This window comes from Hypanus sabinus, chromosome 25 (genome assembly GCF_030144855.1).
Source record: "Hypanus sabinus isolate sHypSab1 chromosome 25, sHypSab1.hap1, whole genome shotgun sequence".
NCBI lineage: Eukaryota > Metazoa > Chordata > Chondrichthyes > Myliobatiformes > Dasyatidae > Hypanus > Hypanus sabinus.
In genome coordinates, this window is record NC_082730.1 from 10962462 (window position 1) to 10990113 (window position 27652).

General features: G+C 44.8%; 1 protein-coding gene across 2 annotated transcripts in view; it reads right to left on the reverse strand.

The window, feature by feature from the left end:
- Positions 1–27652, reverse strand: part of LOC132381003 (prickle-like protein 1) — a 108618-nt gene that overhangs the window by 67613 nt on the left and 13353 nt on the right. The window contains exon 2 of one of the 2 annotated variants that reach the window (XM_059950071.1): positions 9706–9789. The exons of the other annotated variant lie outside the window; for it this stretch is intronic. The gene's annotated coding sequence lies outside the window, so the exon portion shown is untranslated. The remainder of the gene's footprint in view (positions 1–9705; positions 9790–27652) is intronic. 2 annotated transcript variants of the gene reach the window in all.

Here is a 27652-nt window from a genome sequence, read left to right on the forward strand (position 1 = left end):
AAGTTTACCATTCTGCAAATTGCTGAGACTCAGTGTGTTTCTGACAGAATGTATCTCTCTTGCACTTACCTCATTTTTCACAGAAACTCCAGCCATTGCTGCTCTGCTGTCCTTCCTGCTGGTGTCCCTTTCCAGTCAACCTTGGTCAGTTCCCCTCTCATGCCATTGTAATTTCCTTTATTCCACTAAATTCCAATGTGTCAGTATTTCAGCTTCTCCTTCTAAATTCCAATGTGTCAGTATTTCAGCTTCTCCTTCTCAAATTTCAAACTGAACGCCATCATATTGTGATCACTGTTCCCTAAGGGTTCCTTAAACTTAAGCTCTCTTATCACCTCTGGATCATTGCACAGCACCCAATCCAGCACAGCCGATCCCCTAGTGGACTCCACAACTAGCTGTTCTAAAAAGCCATCCCTTAGACATTCTACAAATTCTCTCTCGAGGTCCAGTACTGGCCTGGTTTTCCCCATCCAATTTCATGTTAAAATCTAATTTCATACATAAAGATATAAATTTGCAAGATAGCTTTTTTTTACTCCAGTGACCCTGGTGTTGTTTCCATCAATGTGGCAATAAGTCAACTAATTGTTTGCATCTTACATTTTCTAATCAAATTTACCTTTGAATATTGTTTGAAACATCAAGGTATTTCTGACCTTGGATGGCGAGTTAGTTGGAGGATGTTGTTCCAGTGCGTGGGTGTGATATCCCTGCTGCATTTTGAAAGCGTTTTTGCCATTACAGAAAGCTTTTAAGTCAAGCCAAGATGACTCCCAGAAATCTCTCAGTCCCACACAGCTATGGTATTTTCTAAGAGGCAGTTTAAACAACAGCGGATCACTGTGACATCTTGGCCTCAAAGTCGCTTTAAATGTTGTTAACAGGAGCACAGTGGTTCAAATCTTCTTGCCTCTGAATCAAAACAGTAGAGGTTCGAGTTTCATCTTGGTGACCAATCTCCAGTACAGTACTGAGGGAACGCCACTTTGTTTAGAGAGAGGATCTTTCCACATGTTTGAGTGACTGGTCCCAGCTTAGGTGACCAGGCCCTCATGCCGTGGGGGGGGGGGGGGGGGGTCGCCTGCTGCAGCCCCACAGGGGAGGCGGCGCCGGAGGTAGCGTGGCTAGAGGTGAACAGAGGTGTGTCTGGCGCACTGGAGTCCGTGCTGGGTTGAGGGCTGGCCCCTCCCAATGGCACTGCCTCCAGTGTTCGCTCGGCAGAAGACAAGCTGGATTGCGTTCATCTGTGGCTGCACTGGCACGAGATACGCAACTGCTGCGTGCTTGTTCTTGCAGAAACGTGGCTCCAGGACAACATCCCATGCACCATCAGTCTACAGACCACAACACTCAGGGACCTGGGCTACATTTTTTTTGTGACTGCTTTTCTGCTATCGTAGTTAAACGAGGGGTGATTGATAAGTTCGTGGCCTAAGGTGGAAGGAGTCAGTTTTAGAAAACCACACACATATATTTTTCAACATAGTCCCCTCCTACATGTACACAGTCCAGTGGTCGTGGAGCATACGGATCCCTTCTTTGTAGAAGTGATCCACAGCAGGGGTGATTGATAAGTTTGTGGCCTAAGGTGGAAGGAGATGAGTTATACAGCTTGTTACATGCACGTGCAGTTCCACTGAGTGAAAATGCATAAAGTTTGAAGTTAATTAACATCTCCTACCTTAGGCCACAAACTTATCAACTTCTACGAAGAAGGAATCACAACCGCTGGACTAAGTGTGTAAATGTAGGAGGGGACTATGTTGAAAAATAAATGTGCAAGGTTTTCTAAAACTGACTCCTTCTACCTCAGGCCATGAACTTATCAATCACCCCTGGTATATGCTCACAAAGTACGTGCCTTGTGCTGTGAATGTTAGTAAATGTGTTTTGCACATTACTCCTGGAGGAAAGCTGTTTATTTGGATATATTCATGTGCACGGCTGAATGATAATTAAGCTTGAACTAAAAGTAAATTGGTTGTCCAGCTACAAGAAAGGTGGCATCAAGATGTACTGGAATATGACCGGGACTGGGAAGGTCGAGGCATCAGGGGAGACTGGATAGGCTGGGCCTGCCTTCCCTGGAGCGAGAGAAGCTGAGAGATGACCTTATGGATGTTGGCAAAAATCACAAGGGTGCAGATCAGATGGATCTTTCCTCCCAGGTGGGGGACAGATCTAAAACGGGATCTGAAAAGCAAGTTTCTCCACACAGACGGCAGTGCATACATGGAAGAAGGTACCAGAGGAAGCGATGGAGGTTGGGACAATTACACCACGGAAAAGGCATCTGGCCAGGTATATGGAGTGGAATGGCTTAGAGCAAGGGTTCCCAACCTGGGGTCCATGGACCCTTTGCTTAATGGTATTGGTTAATGGCATTGAAAAGAAAGGTTGGAAACCCCTGGCTTTAATGGGTCAAATTTAGGCAAATGGAACTAGTTCTGATAGGAACCTTGTTTGGCAAAGGGCCTGTTTCTGTGCGGTATAGCTGTACGGCTCCTGTAATCAGTGCCCTGACTAATGAAGGGCAGTATCTGAAAACCACATCATCTACTTAAATCACCTTTAAGGGTCTCTGGACTTGTACCCCAAGGTTTGTCTATCCAGTTCCATGAGAGCCCATCCATCCTGGAGTATGTCTGAGTGTCTCATTTGTCTGGATTATGCTCCATCTGCCAATTTTCAGTCCATTTCAACAACATATCGCCATCTCTCGGCAGCATAGGATTACCTTCCACACTATCAACTCTGTAATCTTCAGGTCATCTGCAGATTACTGATCATGGTAAATTGGTAGAGGTTAACTATTGTACAATGGGTGACAGACTGGAGGTACTTCTATACCGAAGGAGGTGTAATGCTCATCACCCACCATGTAAGCCCCTAAAGACAACGATCTAGAGTCCACCAAAAACTACTGTCCATCCCAACACTTTGACATCTCAACAGGTCCTCTCTCGCACCAACGAGGGAGAGTGCGATATCGCTCCTGCCACAGCAACAGGGGAGGCCAACAGCTCGCTGTTGCAATGTTACAGTCTGCAGCGTCGCTTAAACATGCAATTCTGTCTACATTCAGACGGTTACACTTAAGTAGGTAATTATGGTCATTGGAATTGTGGTTGATCACATTATTATATTTGTGTTCAAAAGTGGGTGGCGGGGTGGAGATACATCTCTACCAAAAGGAGATGCAAGGCACTCCTTCCCTCCGTTAGCCCACAGGTCACCCTTGGGCAAGGTGTAGCAACTTCTTAGTTCCCCAATCAGGGTCACGTGAAACCATGAGGGCAGCTGGTACATATCACAAATCCTGGTTATATGACTACTGACACCAGGCAGACAATCTCTGAAGAATACTAATAATGGCTGAGGTCCCCTGACTTGTAAAGACACTGCCCAGAAGGCAGCAATGACAAACTATTTCTGTAGAAATGTTTGGCAAGGACAATCACGGTCATGAGACCATGATCGCCTATGTCATACAACACGGCACATGATGATGATAATGATGATTAAAGTACAGGTAAAACATGGGTCATCCACAAGAACAACTTCATCTCAATGCACTGAGGCAGTACAAGGAAACAAAGTGTTACATAGAAAGTGCACTGCAGGCAGATAATAAGCTGTAAAACCATAACAAAGTAGATTGTGAGGTCAAGAGTGCATCTTATCATACTGGGGGACCATTCATTATAACAGCACGACAGAAGCTGTGCTTCAGTCTGGCAGTACAAGCGTTCTGTTGAATGGGAGGGAGGGCTGGGGGTCTTTGATTATGCTGGCTGCTTTAGTGAGGCAGCAAGAAGCTAGACAGAGGGGAGGCTGGTTTCCATGGTGAGCCAAGCTACATCCACAACGTTTCCAATTTCCTGCAAGCAGTCCAAGCCATGGTGCATCCAGATTGGATGTTCTCTGCAGGTGCACTGGTAAAAATTGGGGAGGGTTGAAAGGGACTTGACAAATATCTTCAGCCTTTTGAGGGAGTAAGGGCACCGGTGTGCTTCAGTCTCGGCCCAAAATGTCGACTGTACTCTTTTCCATAGATGCTGCCTGGCCTGCTGAGCTCTCCAGCAATTGTGTGTGTGTTGCTCGGATTTCCAGCATCTGTAGATACTCTCGTTTGGCTCTGGCATCGAGATAGTTGGATTAGGAGGATAAGTATCAGAAAGTCACTGCTGATGTTCACTCCTATGAACTTGAAGCTCTCCACCCTCTCAACACCAGTGCTGCTGATGCAAGTTTCCCCAACTTCCCGCCATCAAGCCAAATCATTCAGGCATGCTACAACCAGCAAGGTCTGCAGCACCGAACTTTGTGGGGACACCACAAATCGCAGGCATCCCTTTGTAAAGAACCCCATCTCCTCTTGCCAAGTTAATTTTGGACCCATACTGCCAATTTGCCCTAGACCTTATAGGTCTTAATGCTTTGAAACAATCTATCATGTGCAACCTTGGCAATGAATTCTGCAACTTCAGCTAATTTGCTCACTCCACTCTTTCTGCCTGTTTCTGATATGGTCATTTCCCACCTCCGTTACTGTGGCTGTGTCCCACAGTCCTGCTATTCGCAACACACAACACAGACACGGCAACATAAGCTACGTGTAACTGCTAACAGAGATACCGCCTTTGCTTTCCTCATCCCTCCCCCAACCACTCTGCTACTGAAAACCAACTCATTTTCCCTCTTTCCCAGTACTAGTGATGATTCTAGATCTGAAACTTTAACTGAGTCGCTGTTCAAAGATACAGCCTGACCTGCTGAGTACTTTAAGCATTTTCCGTTTATATTTCAGGCAGGTGGAGACCAGACCCTGATGTGCTGTTGTGTCAGAGTCGTCAGCATTATGTGCCGTGACATATGACGTGGGTGATCATGGTCTTCCATCTGAGAAGCTCTCAAAAGCTCTTCAAAACTTTTGCCTGTCCATCCCTTGATTTAACTTAATGTCATGTGCTGTTGGCTGTGACTTTTTCTTTCCTCAATGCAGGATGTTTGAGCTTCCCTTTCCTCAGTACACGCCCCAGAAATTCCAGCTGCCATTTCTGACTGATTACATCGGCTCTCTCCTTATTCTGCATTTCTGCGACACTTCCTCATTTGCTGCTCTCTCCTTCCACGATATTTTCATCATTCTTCTCAAAAACCACATTTCTGCAGCTTCGAGTCTTCCCTAGTTTTGCTCTGATATTGTCCACCATTCACTTCCGTGTGTTAGTGTGGAATGAAAGTAACACCACAACATTCTGAGTTTTGTACCCATAGAAATTACGTTACTCTTTACTACCTTGTTCAAACAGGCATTTATTTATTGAGATTCAGGGTGGAATAGGCCCTTCTGGCCCTTTGAGCTGCGCCGCCCAGCAACCCCCCAAGTTAATCCTGGCCTAATCACAGGACAATTTACAGTGACCAATTAACCTACCAACCGGTACGTCTTTGGACTGTGGAGGGAAACCAGAGAACCCACACAGTCACGGGGAAAACATACAAACTCTTTACGCGTAGTGGCAGAAAGCGTGGAGTCAAAACATTAGATAACCCTCTCCCCTCCTTCAGAATCCGATTTATTATCACTGATGTCTATGATGTGTGCATTATGGCAGTACAATGCAAAGACAAATTCACTGTAAAATAGACAATGAATAGTGTGTAACAAGGAATAACAGTAGTGTTCATAGACTATCCAGAACTCTGATGGTTGAGAGGAAGAACATGTTGCATAATTATGGAGGGTGCGTCTTCAGGTACCTGGACCTCCTCACTGATGATAGTTATGAGAAGATGGATGCAATTGCTACGAAGCCCTGTTGCTCGGTCCAGTATTTTTTGTGGAATCCTCTTGCAAAATGCACTACTTCGCCCTTTCAATAAAAGCTTTGTTTTTAATGTGCTGTGAAATTAGTTTAAAGTGTTTATCTATCTCTGAACGTTGGTGCCAGAATGTGTGACGACACTTGGCGGGCTACCTCCAGCACACCCCTAGGTGCGTTGCCTGTTAACGCAAATGATGCATTTCACTGTAAATTTCAATGTGCATGCAATAAATAAAAAAGCTTTCAGAAGTTGCAGTCAACTCCTAAAGCAGGCAGACAGGGTGGGGTGGATTTTGTACTGTGAAGTGAGCCATGCCTTCTGTACAGAATCCAAAGCTAACAATGTATTTAACTTAATGCAAGTCTGGGGCGCGATCCACAAGAATCACGGCTCCACTCCGGGATGTATTGTTCTCGAGTCCGGCTACTTTCCTGACGACGCCATTTCTTTCTGGCTTTTATTCTGAACAAAAACCGCACAGCGCGAGTGAACGGTTGTCTGGCACGCTTTCCAAGTCGGACCATCACACTTACAGTGAAACGGGATGGGGCTTGGGTGAGTAGGGAAACAAATTGTAAGTGTTGGGAATCGGCAAAGAAAATCAGCGAAGATTGGAAACATATTGCAAGCTGCTCTGCATCTCTGGGATACTTCAGCAGGTTATAAAGTTTCAGGCATCTGACTTTCACTGGAATACACAAGGAGCTTGGCTGTGTAGTTCCATTGTTATACCAGTCTTCTTTCTTCACTGGTTTGCCCAGGAGCCTTGGAATGGTACCAGTCCACAGAACACAAGCTAAGGCTTTTGTCTTTGGAATGAAGGAGGACGGGAACTAACTTGTTAGAGGTGCACAAGATGATAAGCAATGTAGAATGGGGGTAAAGCCAGAGATTTTTTCCCCCAGTGCAGTAATGGCTAATATGAGGGGGCATGATTTTAAGGTGATTGGAGGAAAGTATAGGAAAGGATGTCAGAGGTAATTTTTTAAAATATACATACACACAGAGAGTGGAGGGTGTATGGAATGCCCTGCGATGGTGGTAGAGACAGATACATTAGAGACATTCAAGAGACTCTTAGATAGGCAGAGGAAGGCAAGAGGGAAGTTTAGGGTGATCTTAGAGAAGCTAATGCGGGCAGCACTACATCATGGGCCAAAGGGCCTGTATTGCGCTGTAATCTAGTTCAGGGATTCCCAACCTTTTTCATGCCATGGACCCCTACCATTAACTGAGGGATCTGAGGACCCCAGGGTGGGAAACCCTGGTCTAGAGGGTTGTTACCCTGCAGAGCAGACAACAAGAATACAGACACAAGAGATTTTAAAGTTCTTAAAAATCTACCGCAATACCCACAGAGGTCTCTGATCTCAGCCCAAAATGTCGACTGTTTATTCCCATAGGTGCTGACTGAGTTGCTGTAATTATACGCTGAAGCAGACATTGATTTCGTCAATGGCCAAGTCCCAGGGTGTGCTGGGGGTAGCCCACAAGTATTGCCACAGAAGGCAGAGGGGGATGGTTGAAGGTTGAGTTTACCAACTGGAGTCCCGTGACTAGTGGGGATGTCCCAAGGGTTAGTGTGCTGGGGCCTTAGTAATTCATTACTTATGTAATTAATTTGATGACTGTAAATGGCACGATTATCACCTTTATTGATTAGACTAAATCAGGGATTCCTGTTGATGGTCGAGCAGGTTACAAGGAGATCTTGAATAGCAGGGGAAATGGACTCAAGAATGGAAAATGGATTGCAACTTCAATAAGTGTGAAGTGATACATTTTGGACAACCGAACCAGGGCTGGACGCAGTGAATGGCAGAGCACTGATGAGTATTGTAGAACAGACAGACTTGAGAAGACAAGTACCGAGCTCATTGAAAGTGACTGCATAAGTAGGCAGGGTAGCAAAGAAGGCATCCAGCATGCTGGCCTTCACCGGTCAAGGCACCGAGTGATGACAAAACCTGTGCATAAACTTAACACATTGTGTACAGTTTTAGCAAAGACATTGCTAAGCTAGAGAGGGCAGAGAAGAGATTTACAAGGATGCTGCTGGGACAGGAGGGCCAGGGTTATGGGGGAGGGGTTGGCCACGCTGGATCTTTATTCCCTGGAGTGTAGGAGAATGAGGGGTGACCTCATAGAAGTTTATAAAATCATGAGGGGTTATTGTGTTCTCCCCAGAGATGGGGAATCCAGAGCTAGGGGGCACAGGTACAAGATAGAAGATTTAAAGGAGTGCTGAAAGGCAACATCTTTAACCAGAGGGCAGAGGATTTCTGGAATGAGTTGCCAGAGGAAGTGGTCAGGGCAGGTAGGATTGTTACAGTTAAGAGGCATTTGGATAGGTACATAGAGGGGAGGGGCTTGAGGGTTATGGGCTGAATGCAGGCAAATGGGACTAGCAGGGAGGATGCTGTGGATGGTGTGGCCCGGCTGGGCCTTAATACCTGTGTCTGCTGTATTAGTCTGATGATTTCAACAACACTGTGCTTTAAGTTTCTGAATTGATAAGGGTGGGTATATTTATGGCAGGATCTTTCCAAGATTGTGGCTTGAGGTGATTTGACTGCAACTCTGGTTCCTTCCAATAACCTTTCACCTACCTAGTTTCTCAAAAGCCCACCTCCTTAAAATATTTAAAGACTGTTCTTCCATCATCCCTCGAGGAAGAGGGCTGCAAGGAATTGTGACCCTCCAAGAGGAAAATAATGTCATCTTTGCCTTAAATAGATGGTCCCAAATTTTTAAAGAGTGCACTTCTCTGTGGGATGGTGTAGGGCTGATGTGTGCAACTGTGGCAACAACTGCCAAATCTAAAAAGTCAAAGTCAAGTTTATCGTCATCTGCACAAGTACTTGTATGCACAGTTGCAATAAAAAAAAACTTACTTGCCAAGGCAGCACAAGCACAGAACATCAGACAGACAGCATTCCCAAGTAAAATACAATTTTATTATTGAAAATAAATTATAACAAAAATGATCAAAGTGGTCCTAGTGTTGCTGAACTCTTGCATGCCCCCTGTGGGAACTGGTGTGTGGACATTGGCTGGAAATGGGGGAGGGAAGGTTTATCCTTGGTAGCTTGAAAAATAGCAGTACCTACACTGTGTAAATGGTTTCCGACATCTGGGTTTGATCACCTTCAGTGGAGAGAACGCTGTAAGAGGATTGAAATGCTGAAGTAATCAAGGGTAAACTTCTGGTCTGATCTTGCTTGGTTGAAGTTCCCTTTGCAATTGTCAATATTCACTGGCACAAAGAGCATGGCTGGAATTAATTGAACTGTATGGACAATATGCAAGACAAGTTTTCACGGTACGTCTGTACTTGTGACAAATATCATTATTGTCACAAGCATGAGGTATAATTGTGGCAAAAAGCTTCTTCCCTGCCACCAGATTTCTGAATGGACAATGAGCTACAAACACTTCCTCAGTATTTTTGCTCTCTTTTGACACTACTTATTGGTTTCTTTATCCATTTATTATAATAATTTATAATATATTTTGTGTATTGCATGGTACTGCTGCAAATCAACAAATTACCCGACGTGTGTCAGTGATAATAAACCCAATTCTGATTCTAATAAACTTATTTACCACATATCATGTGACAAACAACTACAGAAAATGAGAAGGGTATGTTGCCACCAGAAAGCAGCATCCATCTTCAGGACATGCTCTCTTCCCACTGCTTCCATCGAGCAGGAGTTACAGGAGCCCTGGGTACCACACCATCACGTCCAGGAACAGTGATTACCCAGCAACCAGTGTGGATAACTATACTCACAACTTGGAACTGATTTCACAACCTACCGACTCGCCTTCAACTCATGTTCTCATTTTTTTTCCATTTGCACTCACTTGCTTCGCACATTGGTTGCTTGTCAGTCTTTGTACAGTTTTTCCATAAATTTCAATTGTATTTCTTTATTTTCCTGTAAATGCCTACAAGAAAATGAATTTTAAGGTACTAATTACTGACATACATGCACTTTGATAATACATTTAATTTAACTTTGCTGAGGTCACTACTGGGAATCACCAAAAAGTGAATATAACATCCAGCGGGGAGATAATACCCACAAAAAAAAGTTCAAAGTAAGATTTATTATCAGACTACATACATGTTACCATCCATAACCCTGAGATTCTTTTTTCTGCAGGCATACTCAGCAAATTTATAGACAAGTAACTGTAAACAGGATTGGTGAAAGAGCAAGAGCTTAGAAAACAAACTCTGCAGATACAAATATAAATAAATAGCAATAAATAATGAGAGCAGGAAACAACAAGATAAAGGGTCACTAAAGTGAGATCATTGGTTGTGGGAACATCTCAATGGATGGGCAAGTGAGTGTAGTTATTCCCCTTGACCAAGGGCCTGATTGTTGAGGGGTAGCAACTATTCTTGAAACTGGTGGTGTGACTCCTGAGGCACCTGTACCTTCTACCTGATGGCAGTAGCTAGAAAAGATCATGGCCTCGGTGGTGAAACTCTTTGACGAGTTTCAAACAAACTTTTCAAATTTTCAAACAAGTTCAAACAAATGTTTGACTCAAACAAGAGGACATGAGTTGAGAGTTAGGGGGCAAAATTTTAAGGGTAACACGAGGGGGAGTTTCTTTACTCAGAGAGCGGCAGCTGTGTGGAATGAGCTTCCAGTAGAAGTGGTAGAGGCAGGTTCGGTATTGTCATTTAAAGTAAAATTGGATAGGTATATGGACAGGAAAGGAATGGAGGGTTATGGGCTGAGTGCAGGTCAGTGGGACTAGGTGAGGGCAAGCGTTCAGCACGAACTAGAAGGGCTGAGATGGCCTGTTTCCATGCTGTAATTGTTATATGATTATATGATAGATGCTGCTTTTCTATGACAGCATTTCACATAGTTGTGCTCAATGATTGGAAGGGATTACCTGTGATGTACTGGGCTGACTCCATTACTTTTTGTAGCATATTCCATTCAAAGGTATTGGTGTTCCCATATTAGGTTACAATGCAGCCAGTCAACACAGTCTCCACAAAAGACAAGAAGACCACTGCAACAACTTACTACAGTATCTTTAATATCTAACATTCCAGTAGAGTTTCCTCGGACACCAGAACAGCGTCAAGGAACTTCGGTGCGTTCCCGACAACCGCAACTGATCTTTATAGATGCGCCACAGAAAGCATCTTACCCAGATACATCACGGCTTGGGGCAGCAACTATTCTGCCTGTGACAGCAGGAAACTGCTGAGAGTTGTGGACACGGTTTAGCACATCATGGAAACCAGCCTCCCCTCCATGCAGAGGCGAGGAACTCCAGATGCTGTAATCCAGAGTGACTACCTGCTACAGTGGGAGTTCCCAACCAGGGGTCCACAGACGCCTCGGTTAATGGCAGGGCTCCGTGGTTAGGAACTCAACAAGTCCAGCACCACCCATGGGAGAAATAAAATAAATGACGTTATGCTTTGGAATGTTGCATTGGGACATCCCAAGACCAGATCACCTCATTGGACTCTTTATGCTTTACCAAGGCCGGGATAAGTCTAACAAGTCCCACCCCAGCCATTCTCCTGCTCTCTCCCATCAGGAAGATACAAAATGGTTGAAGACGTCCAACACCACTCTCAAAGTGAGCTTCTACCTTGCTGTTAAGAGACTACTAAATAGTCCCCTACTGTGGCAAGATGGGCCCTTGACATCACAAATCAACACCTTTATACTCTTGCACCTTACTGTCTGCCCTCACTGAACTTCCCCTGTAGCTGATGCACTTTATTCTGCATTCTGTTACTCCTTTACCTTGTTCTCCCTCAGTGCACTGTGTAATGATTTGATCTGCACAAACCGTATAGAATACATGCTTTGCACTGCAACTTGATACAATTCGAGATTTCAATGATTTAATGTCACTGCTGGTACACAAGTGTAAAGGAGAATGGAACAATCGTTACTCCAGAGGTGATGCAGTACAAAATTAGATTTTAGATAGCTTTAGATTATTAGATAGCTTCCATACACATTGATTAGATGTCCATAAAATGACACTAGCACTCAGAGTGTCTGTACATAAGGTGACTGACAGGAAATGATAGCGATGATGGGGGTGCGTGGAGGGGCGAGTTAGTGGGTGGAGGTGTTGATCAACCTTACTGCTTGGGGAAAGAAAGTCTGGTCGTCCTGGTGTGGATGCGATGTAGCCTCCTCCCTGATGGGTATTGACAAATAGTCCATGAGCAAGGAGGGTGGGATGATGTTACCGTAAGACACAAGAGCAGAGTTAGACCATTCAGCCCATCAAGTCTCCTCCACCATTTCATGATAGCTGACCCCAGATCCTATTTAACCCCATACACGCTGCCCTCTCGCCATATCCCTTGATGCCCCGACCAAACAGGAATCTATCAACTTCCACTTTGAATGTACCCACGGACTTGGCCTCCACCGCAGTCTGTAGCAGAGCATTCCTGGATACCCCCACCAGAGGAGGCATCCTCTCCACATCCACCATAGTCTTTTCAACAGTTGGTAGGTTTCAATGAGATCCCCACACATTCTAAATTCTAGCAAATACAGGCCCAAAGCTGCCAAATGCTTCTCATATGTTAACCCCTTCATTCCCGGAATCATCCACATGAATCTCCTCTGGACTCTCTCCAATGGCAACACATCCTTTGAGATAAGGGCCCAAAATGGTTAACAACACTCTAAGTGCATCTGACTATGTCTTATGAAGCATCAGCACTATCATCTGGTTTTCATATTCTATCCCCCTTAATTAAATGCCAACATTACATTCGCCTTCTTTACCACAGACTCTCCTGTGAATTAACCTTCCGGGAGTCTTGAATGAGGACTCCCACGTCCCCTTGCATGTTTGAACTTTCTCCCCATTTAGATAATAGTCTGCACTATTGTTCCTTTTACCAAAATACACTTTCATACATTTTCCAACACTGTATTCCATCTGCCACCTTTTTGCCCATTCTTCCAATTTGCCCGAGTCCTGCTGCAATCGCATTGCTTCCTCAGCACTACCCACCCCTCCACCTATCTTCATATCATCCACAAACTTTGCCACAAAGCCATCAATTCCACTATCTAAATCACTGACAAAATGTGAAAAGTAGCGGACCCAATACGGACTCCTGAGGAACACCACTAATCACTGGCAGCCAGCCAGAAAAGGCCCCGTTTACTCCCACTCGTTGCCTCCTGCACGTCAGCCATTTCTCTATCCATGCCAGTATATTTCCTGTAACACCATAGGATTTTATCTTGTTAAGCAGCTTCATGCAAGGCACCTTATCAAATGCCTTCTGAAACTCTAAGTAAATGACATCCACTGTCTCTCCTTTGCCGATCCTACTTGTTACTTCCTCAAAGAATTCTAACAGATTTGTCAGGCAAGATTTCCCTTTACAGAAACCATGCTGACTTTGACTTATTTTATCATTCATCTCTAAGTTCCCCGAAACCTCACTCTTGATAATGGACTCCAACACTTTCCCAACCACGGAGGTTAGGCTAACTGGCCTTTTGTCTTCCTCCCTTCTTAAAGAGTGGAGCGACATTTGTAATCTTTCTGTCCTTCGGGACCACATCAGAATCAAGGGATGCTTGAAAGATCACAACCAATGCACCCGTTGTCTCTTCAGCAACCTCTCTCAGGACTCTGGGATGCAGTCCATCTGTTCCAGGTGACTTATCTACATTAAGACCTTGAGCCTGCCCAACACTTTTTCCTCTGTAATTGTATTGGCACACACTCCTGCTCCCTGACACTCACAGACCTCTAGCATACAGCTAGTGTCTTCCACAGTAAAGACTGAAGCAAAGTATGTACCAACTTCATCTGTCATTTCTTTGTTCCCCATTACCACCTCACCAGTATCATTTTCCAGTGGTCCAATATCAACTCTCACCTCCCTTTTATTCTTTATGTAACTAGAAAAAAAACTTGCAGTGTCCTGCTATTATATTATCATCTAGTTTGCCCTCCTATTTCATCTTTTCCCTTCTTAGTGTTTTTCTTAAACTTGTCTTTTGTTGAAATTTAAAAAGCTTCCCAATCACTTTTGCTGCCTTATGTGACTTTTCCTTGACTGCCTTTATGCCATCCTTAACTTCCCTTGTCAGCCATGGTTGCCTTGCCCTGCTTTTTGAGAACAACTTCTTCTGTGGGGCATATCCATCCTGTGCCTTTGTGAACTACTCCCAGAAACTTCAGCAATCTCTGCCAGTATCCTCCTCCAATCCACCTGGGCAAGCTCCCTCCTCTCTCATGCCTCTGTAATTCCTTTTATTCCATTGCGATACTGATACCTGTGATTTCTGCTTCTCCCTCCCAAATTGCAGTATGAATTCAATCATATAATGATCACTACCTCCTAACAGCTCCTTTACATTAAGCTGACTAATAAGATCTGGGTTATTACACAACAACCTATCTGACATAGCCTTTTCCAGCACCTTTCTGTATATACATCCTTGATGACAGATAGGCTCGTGCTAGTGAAGCTTTGGACTGTTAAGACCGTTGATTTGAGCCTTCCTACCCTCTGCAGTGCAGTTTCCACACCATGCAGTGAAGTAGCATGTGAGAATGCCCTCTACTGCGGATCCGTAGAAGGACTCGAGTACTGATATGTGTAGTCCAGCTCTCTCCAGTCTCCTCAGAAAGTCAAGATAGCTCAGGGATGCCTTGATTGCGTAGGATGTGTTCTGGGATCATGAGAGGCTGTGTGAGGTGTGCACTCCCAGGAGTTTGAAACTGCTCACAGTTACCATTGCTGTGCGCCAATGTATAGAGAGACAAGTGACAATAATAGACCAATTCCAATAACATTCTGGTTCCAAAATAAAATGTAGAAATCTCAGTAGGTTATTTGGCATCAGTGAAGGGAAATGAACTGTGAAAGTTTTGTGTTAACTTAATTATTTGCCACACTTCTTTGTAAATTAGCTTTGTAAATTTCCTTCTTTGTAAATTAGCTGAAACATCCCATTTTCTTTCAATGATTTCCCCTGCTTAGAATATTAACAATTAACCCCATGACTGGATCCGAATTAAAAATTAGAGGAGAAATGGAATTTGCAAAACACGTAACCCCCAAATACCTTTGCATTAAAGATAGTTCCACGCTGCGGTTCTTCAGCTATCAATCAGTGCTGCCCAGACACTTCCTGGTAAATTCAGGAAGCCTGTCAGTGTAAATGCTGCTTTCTGAACATGCCTTAAAGCACCAGATGATTTATGGCTTTACGCTGGCCCATATCATTACTGCAGCCATGCAACAGCTGTAGGGAAGCTATTTCCTCACCAGCCCATCACTGCTGACAGAATTCATACCAAAAGACCCCATAACTCTGCAAACAGACACTTTAGCCCAGGCTGCCCTGAAATAACAACAGAGAAAAGGTTCGCTCAAAATGACCTGTCAGATTGAATTCCATTTATATTTCCAATTTCCGCAGGATACCTGTGATTTATAACTACTCTGAGAGACTGAAGTTTGATCAGATTTTTTCCCAGCCTCCCTTCTTTAAACACTGGGAGGATGAGGATAAAGCTTACTTTCATTGATGTAAAATTCAGTATACAGCAGCATCAGATTCTGCAGACTGCTGGAATTCCAGAGCCACACACACACTCACACACGCACGCACCGGTGGAGGAACTCAGCAGCTTCAGCAGTACAGAGCGTGGGTGTCAAGACTTCGCATGTATGCTGGGCAGCGAAGTTCAACCAGAACTTAGCATGATGTTGGGGAAGCTACAATCAAACGCAAGTGGCATTACAAAGAAAGCACAGCAATGCCTCTACCTTCTCAGAGGTTTGCACAGATTTGGCATGTCATCTAAAACTTTGACAAACTACAAGAGGTATGTGATGGAGAGTACCCTAACTGGTTGCATCACAGCCTCGTATGGGAACACCGATACCCTTGAATGGAAAAGCCTACGAAAGGTAGCAGATACAATCCAGTATCTCCAACAAAATCCTACCTTGGCGCCTCACTGTGGCGTAGGAGTGACACTGGCCGAACATCAGCGAAGTGCGGCGGAGATTCATTCTCTGGCAGGTCTAACCTTGCTGTGAAGGTGATGTTCCATCGGTATACTACTAGACCAGATCTAGTAGTAGGATCATGGCTGGCTAAGTCTAGGAGGTAAGCATGCCTTTGCTACTTTGTAGGTTATGCCTCTTCAGGCAAAGGCTGCACCCAACAAGGACACCGGCAGCAGGGCATCTGATGGCGTCTGTGGCAGATGAATTCAAAAGGTCAATGGTACAGCCACCTTGGTGGCATGCAGAGGAACCGGAGTGTTAGTCAACGGATGGCATCACTAGACTGGCTAGTTGTCACTGCGGGGCAGCTTCCTTATCCGCTAAGTCTGTTACACTCCTGTGTACCACTTCGCATCAGATTTGGAAGCCCAGAGAGACTGGCAGCACGACACCGTCTGTCTTATTACTGAGCAATGTGTGTTGGAGTAGAGTTTCTGGATTGAGTTGGAGACTAAACTCGCAGTACAGTCAACATTGAAGTCAATGGACAGCCGAAGAGGATAGGGGTAACAAGTGATGTCCATCAAGTGAGATGCTTTGTCCTGGACTTGCCTCTGCAAGTGGAGACAACTTTGTCACACTCCGGAGTTATGTTCGGAGATGATGGAAAGGTCTTGGGACTGTTAGACGAGTCACTCACCAAAAGAAATCCAACCTCCGATATGCTATTAACATGACTGGTCCAATAGAGCTTCTGGCCAAAGGTGAAACCCCAGGATGTTGATACTGGATGTTAATGATGACATTATCGGTATGGTTGTGCAGCAGTTAGCATCGGACTTTTCAGTGACAGAGACTGGGGGCAAATTTCCACTGCTGTAACGAGTTTGTATGTTTCTTCAGGGTACCTCCAATCCTTCCCTGATTCCAAAAGCTTATGGATCAGGGGTTGTAAGTTGTGGGCGTGTGACATTGGTGCTGGAAACATGGCGACACTTGTAGGCTGCTTCCAGAACATCCTGGGGCCGTGCTGGTCATTGATGCACAGATGTATTTCACCATGACAAACTTAGCTTAAATCTAGAATGTCACGGAGAGGTGCTCAAACACTATTGGAGGTGTCCTTTACCTGGTTCCTCAGTGGCATGAATGGTGCTTATAGGGCACCATTATAAATATGAATATTATTTAGGTCTTAGTTAGGGATCCAACTAGAACGTATACAAGTAAATGTGTGGGGAAACTTTTTTCCCTGCTTAGAATAGCAAGCATCTGATGCTGGGAACAGCATCAAGCAAAGCTCCCAAAGGGGAGCTCCAGAGGCACTTGGAGGGAAATCATTTGCAGGTCTGGATGAAAACTGACCTACTGAGAGACAGCATGGATTCAAATGGACTGAATACCTTCTTAGTCCATAATGATACACTGATCAAGAGGTTGTGGAGAAGTGTATTCTGCCCAATTCATCATAGGCCCCCCACAATGGTCTCATTGGTCATCTCAGACCATAGGACACAAGAGCAGAATTAGACCATTTGGCCCGAGATTTATTATCCCTTTCAACTCCATTCTCTCCCTCTTCTCCCTGTAATCTTTGACATCTTTACTAATCAAGAACCTCTCATCCTCCACTTTAAATATTCCCAATGACTTGTCCTCGGAAGAGTCTCGGAACCGATGGAAGTGCCTCATCCTCGGCCCAAAGTCCCAACTAGGAAACAGCAGCTGTTTAGGGGATCATGCTATGTGTGGACCAGCTGGTGAATTTTCTGCTTTGCAACAGCAGCTATCGTTCAAAAGTGCAGGCAGGCTTCTGGTTATGCAAGAGTTCTCTTAATGACAACCGTGCGAAGGGAGATTTATCCAAAGTCTGAAACATCCATTTTCCTTAGTTTCCCATACCATAAGACGTGGAAGAATTTGACCATTCAGCCCAGTGAATCAGTACTACTATTCAATCATGGCCGATTTATTTTTCATCTCAACCCCAACCTCCTGCCTTCTCCTCCTATCCACTGATACCTGGACTAATCAAGAACCATCAACCTCTGGTTTCGAATATACCCAATGAATTGAACTCTATAGACATCTATAGCAACAAATTCAACAGATTCACCACCTTCTGGCTAAAGAAGTTCCTCGCCTCTGTTCTAAGGGGATGTCCTTCTACTTTGATGCCCTGCCCCATGGTCCGAGACTTCTCCATTTTATTGGAAGCATCTTCTCCATGTCCCACTCTACCTAACCCTTTCTATATTTGGTAGATTTCAATAGGATCCACCCCCTCCCCCCCCCAAATTCCAGCAAGGCCCAATCATTTCACTTTTCCCCTCACGATCCTGAGACATTAACCCCTTTGTTCCCAGGACCATTCTTGTGAACCTGCTCTGAACCCTCTCCAATGACATGTCCTTCCATAGATAATGAGCCCAAAACTGCGCACAATATCATTCAGCATACCCTTCCGATGATTTTTTCCACTTCACCCTAAAACTTCCCCTCATTAAAACTGAGAAACACTCAGTAGCCCCATTAGTGGGTTCCTTAATGGAAATATCTAATCAGCTATTCACTCAGTACATAAAAACATGCAAAAATGGTCGAGAGGTTCAATTGTTTTTCAGACCAAATATCAGAATGAGGGAAGAAACGTGATCTAAGTGACTTTGTCCGTGGAATGATGGTGCCATTTGGGGTGGTTTGAGCATCTCAAACGGCTGATTTCTTGGGATTTTCGTGCACAACAGTCTCTAGAGTTTACAGACAAAACATCCAGTGTGTAGTAGTTCCCATGGGCAAAACACATTGTTAATGAGGTCAGGGAAGGATGACCAGACTGGTTCACGTTGACAGGAAGGTGACAATAACTCAGATAACCAACAGTGATAGGCAGAGGAGCATCTCTGAATGCACAACACGTCAAACCTTGAAGTGAATGCACTATAGGAGCAGAAGATCAAACCGGGTTCCACACCTGTACCTAATAAAGTGGCCACCGTGTGTACACTGTATCCATTCAAACATTTGATTACTTTTACCACTTTGAAAAATGCTTTACAAATGATTGGGAGAACTTGTGTGGTCAGATTTTGAGTCTGGTTATCAATAACCCAGGGAACACCCTGTCCTGCATTGGCTGTGAAGTATGTGCCAAGTACTTCGACGCAGGTGTTTCGCATTTCTTTCTGCATATTTATTTAAGAAGCGACTCTTAAAAATTTATGCTGCAGGTTGTCTTTGGTCAGAACCCCACGGTAATATTGCAGCTCTCCAAAACTCTGGTTAGATCATACTTGGAATATTGTGTTCAGCTCTGGTCACCTCATTATAGGAAAGATGTGGATGCAGTAGTGAGGGTGCAGGGGAGATTTACCAGCATGCTGTCTGTATTAGAGAACACATCTTATAAGGAAAGGTTGAGCAAGCTAGAAAGTTTCTCTTTAGAGTGAAAAAGGGCGAGAGATGTCTTGATATAGGTGTACAAGATGATAAGAGGCATAGATCGAGAGGACAACCTGTGATATTTTTCCCCTGAATGGAAAGAGCTAATATAAGGCAGCATAATACCAGCATTTTGTGTGTTGTTGTTTGAATTTCCAGCATCTCCTCGTGTTTGCAGCATAATTTTAAAGTGATTTGAGGGAAGGGATGTCAGAAGTATATTTTTTTCTTCCATACACAGTAGTGGGTGCATGGAACGTGCTACCGGGGGGTGGAGAGAGACAGATACATTAGGGACATTTAGGAGAATCAAAGATGTGCAAAAAAATGGACAGCTCTGTGAGTGGGAAGGGTTAGATTGATTTTAGAGTAGATTAAAAGGTTGGTACAACATTGTAGGCTGAGGGTCTGTACAATGCTGTTATGTTCCATGTTCTGTCTGTCTAGAACTGTAGGCAACAAACTTCCGTGTGCTTTATCCTGTCTGCGTGATTGCATTGACCAATAACTCAAGTAGTTAGACGATCTTGGAGGCAACCCAAATGAGGTGGGATTTTACCCCCTCATTCCCACCCAAATACTCTTGTTAATACAAACCTGGTCACAATAACCATAGCAAAGCCCCAATTACCCTCGTCTATGACCCTCCCATAGACTGGCCCCAGGTTAGTTCTATTTTGTAAGATCCTAGACAGTTAATTACAGAATATAACAAATTAGGAGGGGAAAAACCATGAACTCACACCCAGTTGAGGCTAAACAAAAGAGTCTACAATAAAAAAACCCCACAGAACCCAAGGCTGGAGAGTAGCTGGGCTGATTAATTGAATCTAAATTAGGTAGAGCTATTTTCAAATGTGGCACCGGAAGAAAATCAAATGTCATTCATAAATGTTTGCCAATTCCACGCCCCCCCCCAGTTAGAAACACTAAGCACTCAAATAGGGTGGGTACCTTGTTATCGACTGGATTTATTCACAGTAAGCAGATGAACAAACTTCACCAACATTATACAAGACTGTGATAATAAATGTGATTCATCACCACAGTTTATTAGTCAGCTTTAATTGAATTAGAGTCACACAGCACAGAAACAGGCCCTTCAGCCCATCTCATCCATGTTGACCAAGGTGCCTAGCTGAGCTAATCCCATTTCCCTCTAAACTGGAGGTTCCAAACCCTTACCATTAACCAAGGAATCTGTTCTCCCCAGGTTGGGAAGCCCTGCTCCAAACCTTTCCTATTCATGTACCCAACCAATAAATGTACCTGCAGAGCCACCTCATCCATACCCTCCATGTGAAAAAGATTTCTCTTTTTAAAAAAATCTATTCCCTCTCACCTTAACCCATGACCTCCAGTGTTAAACTCCTGTACCTTGGGGAAAAACACTGACCATCCAATCTTCAATCTCTACCAGGATTGGAAGGGTCGAGTGACAAGAAGGGGCTGGATATTCTAGGGCTTTTCGTCCTGGAGCGCACGAGTTTAAGCCTGTTTTTCTTAATTCTAATCTTTAGGGAATATTTGAGGCCTTAGATCAGCACATCCTAAATTTGTTAACTCTGTTGCGGACTCTGAGAAGAACTTCAGTTCCTCAGCAAATGGTTATAATCCTGGGGTCCACAGAACCCTGGTTTAATGGTTTTGGTCCATGGCATAAAAAAAAAATTGGGAATCCTTGTAGTGATGGGTGGGTGATGGTCAGCACAGGCTCAATGGGCCAATAGGCCTGTTTCTGTACTGTATCAGAATCTGATACATCACCGACGTGGTTTGTGAAATCTGTTGTTTTGCAGTGCAATACATAAAAGATACTAAGTTGCAATAGAAAATAACAAAAAAAAATGAAAAAAGTGAGGAAAAACTGAGGTAGTGCTCATGGGTTCATGATCTGTTCAGAAAGCTGACGGCAGAGGGAAAGAAGCTATCCCTAAAGTAGGGAGTGTGTGTCTTCAGACTCCTGTATTGCCTACCTGACTGATAGCGGCAATGAGAAGAGGGCATGTCTCGGATGGTGAGGGTCAGTAACGATGGGCATGTTGATTTCTCTCTCCAATTACTCTTAGGTGACACGATACTTTGCATTAAAAGAGACAAGATCAGCTTTATTTGTCACACATACATCAAAATGCATCATTTTGCCTCAACAACCAGCACACTCCGAGGATGGGTTGGGGGCAGCCCGCAAGTGTTGCAATTCAACATTGCTTGTCCACAATCCATAACCATGCACCTCTGGACTGTGGGAGGAAACCAGAGCACCCGGAGGAAACCCACACGGTCACGGGAAGAAGGTACAAACTCTTTACAGGCAGCAACGGAAGTTGAATCCCAAATCAGTACCGCAGGTGCTGCAACACGATTGTGCTGATTAATAGTCAACTTTCTGCTTGATCACTGATTAACCTGTCCCTGTTCTCTTTGTACGAATCTGATGGTCGTAGTACTGCAGTGGTCAAAGCACTTGACTGATAACCTAGACTGGCATCTGTGGAATGTGAATTCAATTAATATTTAGTTTCCAATAAATAATTACCACAGAGTTGCCAGATTGTCATAAGAAACAGGCTGGTGGACTAACACTTGTCAGAGGAGGAAATTTGCCCTCCAGCCCCGGACAAGTACATGACTCTGGCCCCACCAATTGGTTGGCTTATTTCAGAGATAATTAATTATGGGTAATAAATGCTGCTCTATCAATAACATCCAGATATGAAATATCCTCGACTTTCATAGTCAGAGCACATAAACAGTTCCTTTGGCCCATCTAGTCCATGCTGCCTCATTCCGTAAACCCGCACCTGGACTGTAGTCCTCCATATCCCTCCCATCCAGGCACCAATCCAAATTTCTCTTAAATGTTGAAAATCAAACCCACGTCCACCACTTCCATTGGCAGCTTGCTCCACACTCACACCACCCTCCCCTTAAATATTTACCCTTTCACCTTTAACCCATGACCTCTGGTTCTAGTCTCACCTAAACTCAGTGGGAAAGAGCCTGCTTGGACTATCTATACTTCTCAAATGTTTCTTAGAAGTTTGCAAAGATTTGGCTTTGCATAAAACTTTGACAAACTTCAGCAGGTACACAGTGGAGAGGACCTTAACTGGTTGAAGCATAACCTGGTATGGACACACCAGGGCCCGGGAATGGAAAAGGCTACAGACAGTGGTGAATACAGTCCAGTCCATCGTGATCTCAACTGGCCAGGAGGTACAGAGGCCTTGGGTCCCATACCACCAGGTTCAGGAGTAGTTACTACCCTTCAACCAACAGGTTCCCGAACCAGTGTGGATGACTCTATTCACCTCAACTCTAAACAGATTCTGCGACCGACAATCACTTTCACGGAATCTTTGCGATTCACGTTCTTGGTATTATTTGTTGTTATTTTGCAATATTTTTGTTTTCTTGTGCACATTGGGTGTTTGACAGACTTTGTTTATGTATAGTTTTTCGTAAACTCTTTTTCCCCATACAAGTGCTTGCAAGAAAGTCAACCTTAAGATAGTAATTGGTATTATTATATGGACTGGGGTATATGGAATGTCCGGGGAGAGTTAGCACCTCTGGCGAAGGGGCTTGTCATGTCCATTCCTGCGGCAGTTTGCCCACCTTTGGTCCCCACGGGGCACTCAGCTCTCACCTGCAGTCTCAAGTGGCTGTTTGCATGTGACAGTGGCCGCACCCTAGTGCGCCACTTCGCCAAGTGGGCCACACCACGAGGGGGCACCGGTGGCTTTGTACCCCAGAGCTAGGGACATGCCCACCCCAGCATACGAAGTCAGCTCAGGTAGACTGGATAGATGAGATCTACAGTGATGTGATGCATTGGACCCAAACTGCTGAGGTTGAAAGAGTGGAACTGCCCCAGTTTAATGCTTTTCCACTTTAAAAACACTCTCACACAGGCTCCTTGTCATTGTCAGACAACCAAAGGGATTGCGTTGCGGTCTTTGATCACGTTAAGCCAGCCAGTGGAGAACTGGCAACTGCACCGGATTTCAAAGTGAGCGGTCCTGGGTTTGAATCCGGCTCCTTGCATGCTCCTGTGCTGGGTTGAGCACTGAGCTAGCAACTTGGCCTTGTGAAAAGGAATCAGACAAGGTTGCTGCCCTGTGGTGAACTATGTGCCTGTCTGGACATGCCCCCTGCTGACTGCTCCTGTGGCTCCTCCCACAGGCCCCTGTATAAAGGCGATCTGAGGCCTGACGCTCGGCCTCAGTCTCCAGGACATGGTATGATGGACACTCACTCCTGGTTCCTTCTTCCAGTCAATAAAAGCCGATATCTCGCCTTACGTCTCAGAGTGAGTTATTGATGGTGCATCATGCCCAATGCGGAGAGGAACTACTTTGGCCGTTTTACCTCGGTATCAAGAAAGCACTGATTTTGCACCAGTGTCCAATTTTGCAGGCTTCCCCCCCCCCCTTCACTGTCTTGCATAATTTATTTATAATTTACATTGTGTGTTATATGAATCGTCACACCCACGATGCTGCTGCAGGCAACTTTTCCATTGCCCCACTACCTCAGCAAGCAATAAATCTGATAGTTAGTCAGGATGCCAGTGTTGAAGTGATTGATGTAGTGCTCTCACAGTGCCAGTGACCTGCTGCCGTCCGCAAGGAGTTTGTATGTTACCACCGTGTACTCCAGTTTCCACCCCTATTCCAAAGACGGACGGGTTAATTGGTCACGTGGGTGTAATTGGGCAGCTCGGGCTCGTTACTGCGCTGCATCTCCAAATAAGTAATTTGCAGGTTTAACAATGAGAATAGTCCCACTCACATGAGCACTGCTTGGCGTATCTGACCAGCGCTGTTCAGGCTCCCACAGGCCCTGGCACTCCGCGCTCCAGTGGCAGCAACTCACTTGTCAAGGGCCAGTGGCTTTGGGACACAACGCACTGAGCCAGTTCACTGCGGCAGAGTGCTGCCTTTGTAGCGTACGGTAACACTGGAGAGGAACGCACTGGTGAGTGGGCCCTCCCCAGGTCAATTTCCCAGCTTACTGTGTCTACCACTCCCTCCCCTCGAGGTTAAATCCCACGATCAGTTCCTGGAACGGGGAAGAGGGGGAGGGAACAAAAAACAAAACAACACAATTTTTTGTCTTTCTGCATCTGTAGCCTTGAAGTGCTCAGCGGCTGGAAGAAATACGGACAACACCTTCCCTGCTACAACACCGGCTGGGACAAAAACCTTCCAGCTGCATTCTAGCCCCACTCTCCTCATCTTTGGCCATCCAGTACAGAGGGGCCAAGCAGGAGGGTGGAGGAAGTCCTAGTTAACCTGCTCCTGGGATTGACAAATGTAGTTATCTTCTGTCCTGGAGATGGGCAGCTAGGCTGACCTCCCGGGGGGGGGGGGGGAAGCATGCCTGGGTAGCTGTAGAAAAGGAACACATGGCACCCCCGGGTGACAGAGGTGTTTTGAGGTAGCTGGGTACCGTGGGGATAAACGCCATCCTCGATGAGAATCAAAATCAGGTTTAATATCACTGGCATATGTCATGAAATTTGTTATACAGCAGCAGTACATTTCAATACATAATAATTAAAACTGAATTACAGCGAGAATATATATTAAATAGTTAAATTAAATAAGCAGTGCAAAAAAAAAATTAGTGAGGTGGTGGCGTTCATGAATTCAATGTCCACTCAGAGATCGGATGGCAGAGGGGAAGCTGTCCCTGAATCACTGAGTGTGTGCCTTCAGGTTCCTGTACCTCCTACCTGATGGTAGCAAATGAGAAGAGGGCATGTCCAGGGGTGGTGGGGGTCCTTAATGATGGACATTGCCTTTTTGGAGGATGTCCTGGATACTATGGAGGCTAGTGCCCATGATGGTCACAACTTTCCACAATTTATTTTGATCCTGGTCAGTAGCCCCCCCACCCCCCCGCCCAAACCAGACAGTGATGCAGCCAGTGATGATGTCCTCCATGATACATCCGTAAAAATTTGCCAGCATCTTTGCTGACATACTAAATCTCGTCAAACTCTTAATGAAATATAGCCATGGTCGTGCCTTCTTTGTAATTGCATCAGTAGGTTGGGCCCGGGATAGATCCTCAGAGATGTTGACACCCAGGAACTTGAAATTGCTCACTCTTTCCACTTCTGATCCCTCTGTGAGGACTGGTACTGAGAATGGAAGTATCTTAGTTTTGTCTGTGCTACTCGTGACTTTAGTTTTTTTAAAATTTAAAATGGGATTGTACAATAGTGGAGTGTTTTCAATTTAGATTAATGTAATTTTGTTTAAAAACGGCCACTTCACAGTCTCCATCTCCCTTAATGCCTCCCTTGTATTATTATAGTATTGAGTATGCAATGACAACACGTCACACCATTGAGCATCGGAAACCATCACAAGGAGCTTCACGGACAAAATTTAGCACCGCATCACTTGTTAGGTCCTGATCGGCGAAGGCTGGGAACCCTGAGCCCCACACAAAATGTCAGGCAGCATCTGCGGAGGGAGACACCGCGGTACAGGAACTCTTACAGACACTGCACAAGTCCTTCAGCCCACAATGTTAAACATTTGCCTCCCCCGAAGACCTCCATTTTTATGGTTCAGTTCTGCTCCTATACCCTTATGGTCTTTTTTTTTTATCATCTAGATTACTATTTAAGAGTTTATTAAATGCCACTGAAGTATCTGCCTCAGTTGTGTGTTTTGTGCCCTTCCAAATGTGTAAAACCTACCTCTGACATTCCCTTATACTTCCCTCCAATCACCATAAAATTATGCCCTCTTGTATTAGTACTTCTGCCCTGGGAAAAAGGCACTGGCTATCTATGTCTCTTGTTCACCTCGATCAATTCGCCTCTCATCCTCTTTCACCAAAGAGAGAAGCCCCATAGCTCAATTAACCTTTCCTCATAATACATGCTCTCTGATCTAGGCAGCATCCTAGTAAATCCCCTCTGCAGGCTTTCTAAAACTTCCACATCCTTAATATAATGAGGTGACCAGAATGGAACATAATACTCCAAGCATGGTCTAACCAGACCTTTATAGACCTTCAACATTATCTCTTGCACACCAAACTCCTTTCCAACTACTCCATCAACTTTGATGGATCGATGGGCACGGACCGCTAATATTTTCTCTCTTCCTGCTGGATGGATTCCTGAGCAAGCTGTCCAAATCATCTGGCAGAATGCCCCTTTGCCAGAAGCACCACCAAAATCTTGCTTGGCTGGTGGAGAGGGTGGGCCCACCTCCCTACCGAGGTACTAAAGGAGTTACAGATTGAACAATCGGCAGGGCGATCGATTCTGATGCACTGAAAGGGAACTGAGAGACAGAATGACAGGGCAACGGAACCATAAGGAATGTGAAATGATCAGTATTCCTACAAGAGGTCTACTTTAAGGCAGCAATATCTGTACCAGAGATTCCCCACCATGTCACCTTCTAGATTTCCAACCCATTGCAGGCCTCCAGGGCTAGATCCCAGATTCTCAGGCAAGAGGAACTGTAGATACTACTGAGGTGGTTCAAAAAGGCATCATCCATAGATTCCCATCTTCTCACAGTGGGTAGACGGTATGCCTGAAGTCCCACACCACTAGGTTCAAGCACAGTTATTTCCCTTCAACCATTTGGTTCTTGGACCAACTAATTCAACCTTTATCACTACCTCAGTATGGCAACAACAACCATTTTGAACTACAACGGACTTCTGTGGCATTTCCTTTGGAATGGGATATTAATCTCTGCATTTTGTATATAAATATTAGTTACCTTCAACCATTTTCCTCTTGAATCAACTGGCAGAAACTATCACTACAGTTTAACAATACTGTGACCACTTTAATCACTTTGCATTACAACAGGCTTCTGTTTTGTTCTAATTGTGCCCTTTCTTGTAAAAGAGTGTGTAATTTGTTCTAATTTATCTTTTTTTCGTGAATGTCGAGCATCTGATGCCCTGTGCCTGTGATGCCGCTGAAAGTTTTTCATCGTGTCTGTGCACTCAGGGACTTGTGCGGATGACAACAATCTTGACCCTAGCTTGATTCTTGTCCCAGCTGACAGGCGGATGAGAATTTCCTCGATGTTTACATTTCAGAACAGGGAAAGGCACTGAATGAAGGCGTTAACAGTCAGATCAGCAACAGCACTGTTCCAGCTTGTGCGCGCTCATTGATGTGGACGAACCGGAGCTGGCAATCAGACAGGCTTTGGTTACCCAGACCAGTGCTTTATGGTGACCCTCAGCACGTCTGGGCTCCACGTGTCGCAGTGGTGGAGGTACTAGACAAGCTTCCACTGTCACCATTCTTGAGGCCTGTTCAAGCCCCACATGGCAGTTAGGGAATTTAAGTTCCAAATTATAGACTAG